Below are 8,505 nucleotides of genomic sequence, written 5' to 3'. Positions count from 1 at the left end.
GGACTTATGAGGAGAGGCTGAGGGAACTGGGCTTGTTTAGTCTGCAAAAGAGAAGAGTGAGGGGGATTTGATAGCGGCCTTTAACTACCTGAAAGGGGGTTCCAGGGAGGATGGGGCTAGGCTGTTCTCGGTGGTGGCAGATGACCGAACAAGGAGCAACGGTCTCAAGTTGCAGGGCGGGAGGTCTAAGTTGGACATTAGGAAAAAGTTTTTTACTAGGAGGGTGGTGAAGCACTGGAATGGGTTACCTAGGGAGGTGGTGGAATCTCCATCCTTAGAGGTTTTTAAGGTGAGGCTTGACAAAGCCCTGGTTGGGATGATATAGCTGAGGTTAGTCCTGCTTTGAGCAGGGGGTTGGACTAGATGACCTCCTGAGGTCCCTTCCAACTCTAATATTCTATGATTCTATGATTCTATGATTTGATGAAAGTGATCATTGATGAAGCAGAGATGCTCACTAAGGCCGTTCAGAACGTAGAAGAAGCAGGAGAAAATATTCTTTGACCAACAATGGTAAGATTGCCTGGGAGGTAGAGAGAAGAGATTGATACAATAGAACTCAGAGTTACGAATACCTCGGGAATGGAGGTTGTCGTAACTCGGATCAAAATGTTATGGTTGTTCTTTCAAAAGTTTACAACTGAACATTGACTTAATACAGCTTTGAAACATTACTATGCAGAAGAAAAATGCTGCTTTTCTTTTTTTGAATGTTTTTTGTTTATCACAGTACTGTACTATATTTGCTTTCCTTTTTTTTTTTTTTTTTTTTGGTCTCTGCTGCTGCCTGATTGCATACTTCCACTTCCAAATGAGGTGTGTGGTTGACGGGTCGGTTCATAACGCTGGTGTTCATAACTCTGAGGTTCTACTCTACCTGAATGGGTGGAGGAGTTAGGTGAAAAAAGGTCTGTCAGATGTTGTAACAAGTTCATGGAGAGTTTTAAAAAACCATGAGGGCATTCCAGGAAATGAATGAGAAGACAGTGAAGTAATCTGAGATGTCAAGAAACATTCTGCATGTGCTGCCACTTGGAGAGGACCAGGACTTGGAGAAACCTTAGATGATGAAATTACAATAGATAAGAGATGAAAGTCTGAATTCTGACTTCAGCAGAACTGGAATTAAGGCAGTGAGTGTCATACATGGATGACTCCAAATACAGGGAAAGTGAAGGCAACTGAAAGGTTTGACCTGAGGACAGAAAATGTGCTATGCCTGAGAATGTTCCTCTTTCCCTGTGGAAACGTCTCTGAAATGTTTATTGGAGATAGTTGAGATGAAGCCACAAAATTACTTGGTCAAGGCAAGCAGAGGACAGACAGGGAAGAATAATGAAAACCATCAAAGATTGTTGGGTATTAGTGCAAAAGTGATGATTTAGTTTAAAGGTAGACTTAAGATGACTGTATATAGAGAAAGCAGAGGGTGAAAACTGAATCTTGTGGGATGTTACAGAGGAGGACTCCTGGTGCAGAGATGTAGCCAGCTTGAGAAAGAGAAATGACAATTACACAGGAGCAGAACTATGATGTCTGCATAGTCCCAATGAGGGTCTGCAGGGACACGAGGATATACTCACACTCATACTTGTAGTCAAATGGACAGCGTAGTCCAAGGGGTTTAATAAAGTTCAACTTGTTCAATTCAATCTGAATTCAGCTTCATTCTTTGTGAATGAAACATGATAGCAGTGTCTGAGTGGTGAGTTCTCTGCAGTGCAGCACCTGGCAACGTGAATCACGGAATTCAGTCTGAAATGCCTCTGGGGCCTGGATTTTGCTAGGAAGAGGAGTTAGATCTATGAACACACCTGGCCACGCAGGAGGACAATAAAGATAAGTAAATAAAACTCCTCTTTTGATTTATTGGGGAACAAGGCATGGAGGTCTGCACCACTCTGAAGCTCATCACTGCCTCAAACCACATAGCAGTCCTAGTAGCCTTGGAGCTATTGCTCAAAAAAGCAGAACGAAACTGTGGAGAGACACAGGTTTTCACTTGATACCAATCCAAAAGGGATGGGATAGAATCCTTGACTGCTGCCTTATGCACACTGAGTGCTAGTGCAATTCTGAGGACTTAACAGTCTCCCTCATTTGGGACAAAATAGTCTGCCACACTTGGGATCACCACCTGTGGGAGTGGCTGCTCTGGTCAGACAAGCTTATGTTAGACAATGCTTAGGCATGAGGCATGCAGCAGAAGCCTCAAGGGAAAGGATGAAAGCCCTTGGGGGCACCTCAGCCCCAAAAGTAAATGTAGTGAGACAACAGCAAAGGAGGGCAAGTGGCCAGGGTTCCATACATATAGTGAGATGCATTTACTGTGAGACAGAGTAAGAATGGGGAAAAGAGACGTGTCCCCCCATTAGGACAACATTGCAAAGAATAAGGGAAGGTGAACCATTTTAATAGTGTGTGTAAGAGCAAAGGAAGGTCTTGGGAAGATTCATTCAGACTTGTACAAGAGAGGGAGGGCACATCAAATATCTTGACTCTCTTCTTGAGTCCAAGAGCATATCAGGTTCAGACTTTAGGAAAGTAAAGCAACAAGGGCCAATATTAACTCCATGCATGCAACTATGTTAATAAGAAAATACCTTGTGCTATGTAAGTTGGACCCTGGGGCCTTCTGCAGTGTGATTCCTTGGGATGAATTGGACTCGAACACACCCATTACAAAGAGCATCCACAGTCCAATAATGTACAATGAAAGCATAATGCAGCCTGCAGGAAAACATAGCTAACCTGAAAAATAACAGATGGTTCCTTCTTGGGGAATAGAGCCTTAGAAGCCAAGGATCTGATCAGTGTACATCATCGGAATGTTATAGCTGCAGTGCAAGAAGCAAAAGACATAGACAATGGAGAAAATTTTAGAAGCATATGGGAATGTTTTCACAGGTGATAAGTGCCTCAAAGGAAAGTTGTGACTGGAAGCAGAACCCACAGTGGAACCTGTGTGCTTATCATGAAGGAAAATTTCAGTGGCATTACGTAATCCAGAACTTAAGGAGTTCAAAAGTCTGGAGAGCAGGGCTTTCATAGCACCCACAGAGGCCAGCACAGCCTGGATAAGCAGCATGGTGGTGGTAAAGAAGCCATCAGGCAAATTATGTATCTGCTTCTCCTTAAATCCACTGAACTGGGCATTGAAAAGATGCCACTATCCAGAGTCTCTGATGTGAGGAATTGGTTTTGGCATATAAGCCTGGATAGAGTCCAACATCCTGACAACCTTTGCAACATTATTTGGTTGCTACAGATGGCTGTGCATGCCATTGTGCACAAACCCAGCACCAGAGCTATTCCAGACAAGATTCACCCAAGGACTGGAAGGAATGCCTGGGGTGCAAATACTTACACATCATATCCTTACTGTAGGTGAACGAAGCAGTGATAAAATAGTTGATCATGACAGAAAATGAGACGCTTTTCTACAGTGATATAGGGACACGAACATAAAACTCAACCCAGAAAAAATGCAGCTGAAACAGCATGGAGTGACATATCTTGGATGTTGGCTCACAAGAGAGGGACTGAGAGCAGAACCCAACAAGATCAAAGCAGTCAAAGAGCTGGCAGCTCCAGTAGGTGTGCAAGGGTAACAGCAATTCGAAGAATGATAAATTTTCTATTCAAGTTCTGTCCACACCTGGCTGCAGTAGTGGAACACACATGTCATCTTACAAGGCAAGCTGTTGAGTGGGGCTGGGCAAGTCCCCAAAGCTAACATTTGACATGCTCGAACAGATGATAACAGAAACCCCTATTCTTGAAGTACTATCCTTACCCCATATCCTGGAAGTTCTTGAAGTACTTCCAGCTGGGACAGTAACTGATGTTCCAGTATGTTTATCTGACTCGCACGCTACCAGGTAAAAATCAGATATTGTGCAGGATGATTACTGGTGTTAGCTGACACTCTGAGCAGGGCATGTACAACCAACATCTGTGAGTTGGAGGAAGGCAATCAGGACATTTAATCTATTAACATGAGGCACTTTCTTTCAGTTTCAAGAGCAAAAGTGTTGGAAATCAAAAAAGCTTTAAAAAAAAAAAGGCTATTCAACTACAGGCAGTCAAGGAAGTGAGGGTTGCCAGAAGACAAAAGCCAAGTACCAGTAGGAGCAGATCTGTATTTCAAATTAAAGATGAGCTGAGTGTGCAGAATGTAATCATATTTCGAGAACAGAAACCTGTCATTACATAAGGATGTCATGCAAAAAAAACCAATGCATGCCTCACACCCCCTCCCCAGCATACTCACAGAGTATTGGTAAGATGGAGTCAGCTTTGAAAAAAGCTAGGAGCGTAATACACAAGGATGTTTCTTCTGATTTAGATCCCTTATTATCATTTTTGGTGAACAGGGTGCCAAAACAGTCCAGTACAGGCCTTGATAGGATGAAGGACCAAAACCTTATTACCAAGGAAGGGAGACCTGTTGCAATCTGAAGGATGGAGAAATCACCAAGAGGAGGTGGATGTGGGGCTGAGAAGTGACAAAGGGGGTGCAAAGTCACTTTTGTCTATCTTCACTTTCTGTGGTCCTGCAGCAAGTGCAGTTGGGCCAAACAGTCTGTGTGCTTTCCACAGATGTATGGTCACAAGGCACACAGTTTGGTTTGTATAGAACCCCACAGTTCCAGTCTGAGGGGTTGGGAGTGTGTCTATCCTGTCTTCATGGGGAGGCCCAGATTCTAGGAACCAAGGGAAATTTCTCTTTGGAGACTAGGAATCGCTCCTCTTAATTCAAGCAGAGCCACACTGAGATTGTTTTTTAAATAAATGAGCCATATTCTGTTCACTAGTTGATTTTAAAAGCAGTCACTCCAGACCTACGCTGAGGTAAATGAGATCTGAATCTCTCCCCCTGGGTTTTAAACTGTTCCATGAGTATGCTGCTTTGTGAGGAGGGGAAATGCTGCAGACACCTTCCACTGTGTGGAAAGATGCCAGCTGTGTGTGTGTGTGTAACAGAAAAACTTGCATGCAATTTATCTTACATTTCTCTCTACTCTCTTTCTGCATTTCTGAAGGCAGAGGAGGGAGAAGGGTTGGGCTGCCAGTACGTGCCCACTGCTGACATGATATTAATTTGCATTGTGGAGCACCTAGAGGGCCCAATGGAGATTGGGGCCCATTAAACTAGGTACTATACAAATGCATAATGAGAGAGAGTCCCTGCCCTGAGGACCTGACACTGAATTCCTGAAGTGTTGCTGTAGGTCTGGCCTCTCAGTGAGGGCTGCTAAGAGTTACCTTGCATTTGGCGTGACACATATTTGCAGCCCTTCTCAAACATTTTCCTGCATTCAGCTGGTCTGTGGGCAAGGAGCTGCAGTTGTTCCGCCCGGCCAATGCAGTGCCTGGCTTCAGGAAGCTGGGACCTCTGCTATTCCCCTCTCCACTTACCACACCCCTGCTGGCTCTAAGTCAGTGTCGGTGTATGGGGCTCATGAAGTGGCTGCTGCTAAGGAGGCAAAGGAACCAATAGGGAGGACAGGCTGGAGGGTAGTGGGAAAGAGAGGACAAAATGAGGGTTGGAATTGGGGGAGCCTGCCCCAGATTCCTCCATCCCCAAGTTCCTTCCCCCATGCCCCAGACCATGTCTACCCCCAACAGTTCCTTCTTCAGTCTGCCGCAAGATCCCTCCCTGCCTCCCCCGCACCACCACTGTTTCTTCCACATTGACACCTCATTCAGCATTCCAACTCCCTTCAAAACTGGGGTCCTGGCTGATTTCCTCAGTGCCTTAGTTACCTTCCAAGCCCTTGAGGTGCAATGGGAATAGGTTTCTGTCCTCCCCCCATTGGCAGCCACTAACTGGGGGGGACCCAGAGGGGAAATCAGTGTCTTTTTTTCTCACACATGGGGAGCTGCACAAAATTTGGCAGTTATTCACCATCCGTGCACTTGTGTGCAGATACACAGATAGATGCCGTGCACAGTGGACCTCTCCTTTCCCAGTCAACAGCATTTGTCCAGAGGAGCTCGCTATGCTCATAGGGATTCCTGATTTTCTTCCTTATTATCATGTAGTATTTGTATTACCGAAGCCCAGTGGTTCTCAACCTGTGGCCTGGGGGCCAAAAGTGGCCTGTGGGAGCTTTCAAAGTGGCCTGCTGCTCCCCTCCCGTTGGCTGCAGAAGGGAGCTGCTGCCTAAGGACCCAGGCGGAGCACGTTGCCGTGGGGCTAGGAGACCAGTGCAGGCTCCTTGCTGCAGCCAAGGGGCTGAGAGATCTTGTGCTTTGCCTGGGTCCCTAGGCACTGGGATCCCTGCTGGAGCTAGAAGGAGAGGAGCACTGATCTCCCGTCCCCCTGGCTGCAGAAGGGAGCCACTGTCTAGGGACCCAGGTAGAGTGCACGAGGCCACAGGATGTGTGTGGTTTCCCTGCCACAGCCAGGGGGATGGGAGAGCCTCCTCACTGAACTTCTTCCGTCTGGCTGGGGTGGGTGGGGGATGAGAACTGCTGGCGGAGGCTGGTGGCCCTTCAGGGTAGTAAAAGTTATATCTGTGGCCCTTGAGCCAAAAAGGTTGGGAAGCATTGCTGTAGGAGCCTTAGTTATGGACCAGGACTCCATGTCGCCAGGCTCTGTACAAACATCACACTAAGACAGTCCTTGCCCCAAAGAGCTTACAAGCTCAGTATAAGAGATGAGACAACATATGGCTATAGCCCAAAGACGAAGAAACAACGAGACTATCCTGGGCAGCATGATAGACCATAGTCTCAGCACACTAACAGCTTAACAATTGTTAAGTTTGTTGCAGACAATCTGGGAAGAAGGATTTTGATGGAGGATATGGCGTTTATTATGTAGATGTTTATGGGGAGCTCCACCCAAGTGTGAGAGAGAGCCCAGGAGAGAGCACAATGGTGCTTATTTTGAAAATGTAGCAAATGGGTGCTGGAGGCTGGCATCGCATTACTGATTGAGCGATGATAGATAGGGAGGGGACAGGCTATGAAGGGCCTGGAAAGTGAAGACAAGCAGCCCATATTTAATGAAATAGAGATGAGCCAGTGTAGGACTGCAAAGAGAGGAGGGACATGGTCCAAGAGATGGGATGGGAGAATGATTTCAGTAGCAGCATTCTGAGTGGGTATGAGCAGAGCAAGACTGCATTTTGTCAAGGATAGAAAAGGGCTGTTGCACTAATTGAGATGTGAGCCTGGACGAGAGTTTTGGCTGTGTGGATGGTTAGGAAAGGCCATATCTTTGACATGTTCTGTTGAAGGAATAGGCAAGATTTCGACATAGCCTGGAAGTGGGAACCTAGAGAGAGGTCTGAGTTGAAGATGATGCCCAGGTTATGGACCTGAGTGACAGGCAGTTGTCCACAGTGATTGAGAAAGGAAGTTGGAGTGAGGGCTTGAAGAGGGGAAACCTTGTCATCAGAAACACTCTAATTTCACCGGCCTAATCAGGTGACAATAATGCTGCTCTTTCCTCTCAAACTCCCTCCCATATATTCCAGATCTCCCTTGCTTCAGTACTACAAAATCTATTTGCTTGCTTTTCCTTCCTTCCCCAGATCAAACTCCTACCAATGCCCTCCAACTCTTGACGAGATATTTCTGTCTCCTCCTCCTCAGATGCACACAGCTTTTACCCATGCCAGGTAGCACTTTCCTGAATTGCTCTGTGCTTATATCTGGAGGGAAGAACAGGCTGTGATGGGTATTACAAGCTCCTGCAATGTCTGTGGGGACCATATTTAATTTGGTGTTTAAAGCACAAAAACCTCAAAAAGCCATTCAATTGAGATGGGCAGATGGTATGAGCTGTAGAATATTCATAGCCCTTTGGACCAATGCAGGTGATATATATGTGTGTATTCCTGGAATCACTAGGAGGTAATTAAGTCAAAATCCCAGAGCTGACTTTGAAGCTTGTCTTACTGGGGAATAAAAGGAGGGAATAGTTTATCTGTTTTCAAAAGACTAGGAGTCAAAGCAAGAGTTTTGGTATAAAAGGCTGAGTCTAAAGAGACTCAGGTTCATCAAACAGACAGGACCTTTGGTCCTAGGAGGCCCCAATTCTTGTTTAAGGCATGGAAAGATTTTGGCCTACCTGGGCCCCATAGGACTGATAGGTGATTTCTGGTATCTTTAGTAAGTGTGTAGGACCTTTTATTGTTTTCATATGTTTCTCTGTATGCTTTTGTCTTTGGAAGATCTGTCTTTGTCTTTGGAAGATCTGTGTGGTAACTTGTAACTACTGCAGGCAGTGGTCATAGCTCTTGTAGAGAAAGCAAAGCACAGGCACTTGCCAATAGGCACACTGCATGGCAGAGGACTGTGCAGCCTCAAAACCCTGGTCAGAAGGGAATTGGACATGGGTCCCTGCTCAGAGACAAGCGACAGCTGGAGACCTGAGATTTGGCTGGGCACTTCTGGAATGGACCCTGGAGGAAGAATACAGATGCAGGTGCAGCTACCTTGTAACTGTGACACACATGAAGCACTGCACTCTGCTGGAGAGGTTTGCAT

This window comes from Emydura macquarii, unplaced genomic scaffold (genome assembly GCF_026122565.2).
Source record: "Emydura macquarii macquarii isolate MOO-44397 ecotype Brisbane River unplaced genomic scaffold, CSIRO-AGI_Emac_v2 contig_320, whole genome shotgun sequence".
Taxonomy (NCBI): Eukaryota; Metazoa; Chordata; order Testudines; family Chelidae; genus Emydura; species Emydura macquarii.
The sequence above is the reverse complement of the archived record's forward strand: the minus strand, read 5'-3'. Positions refer to the sequence as shown.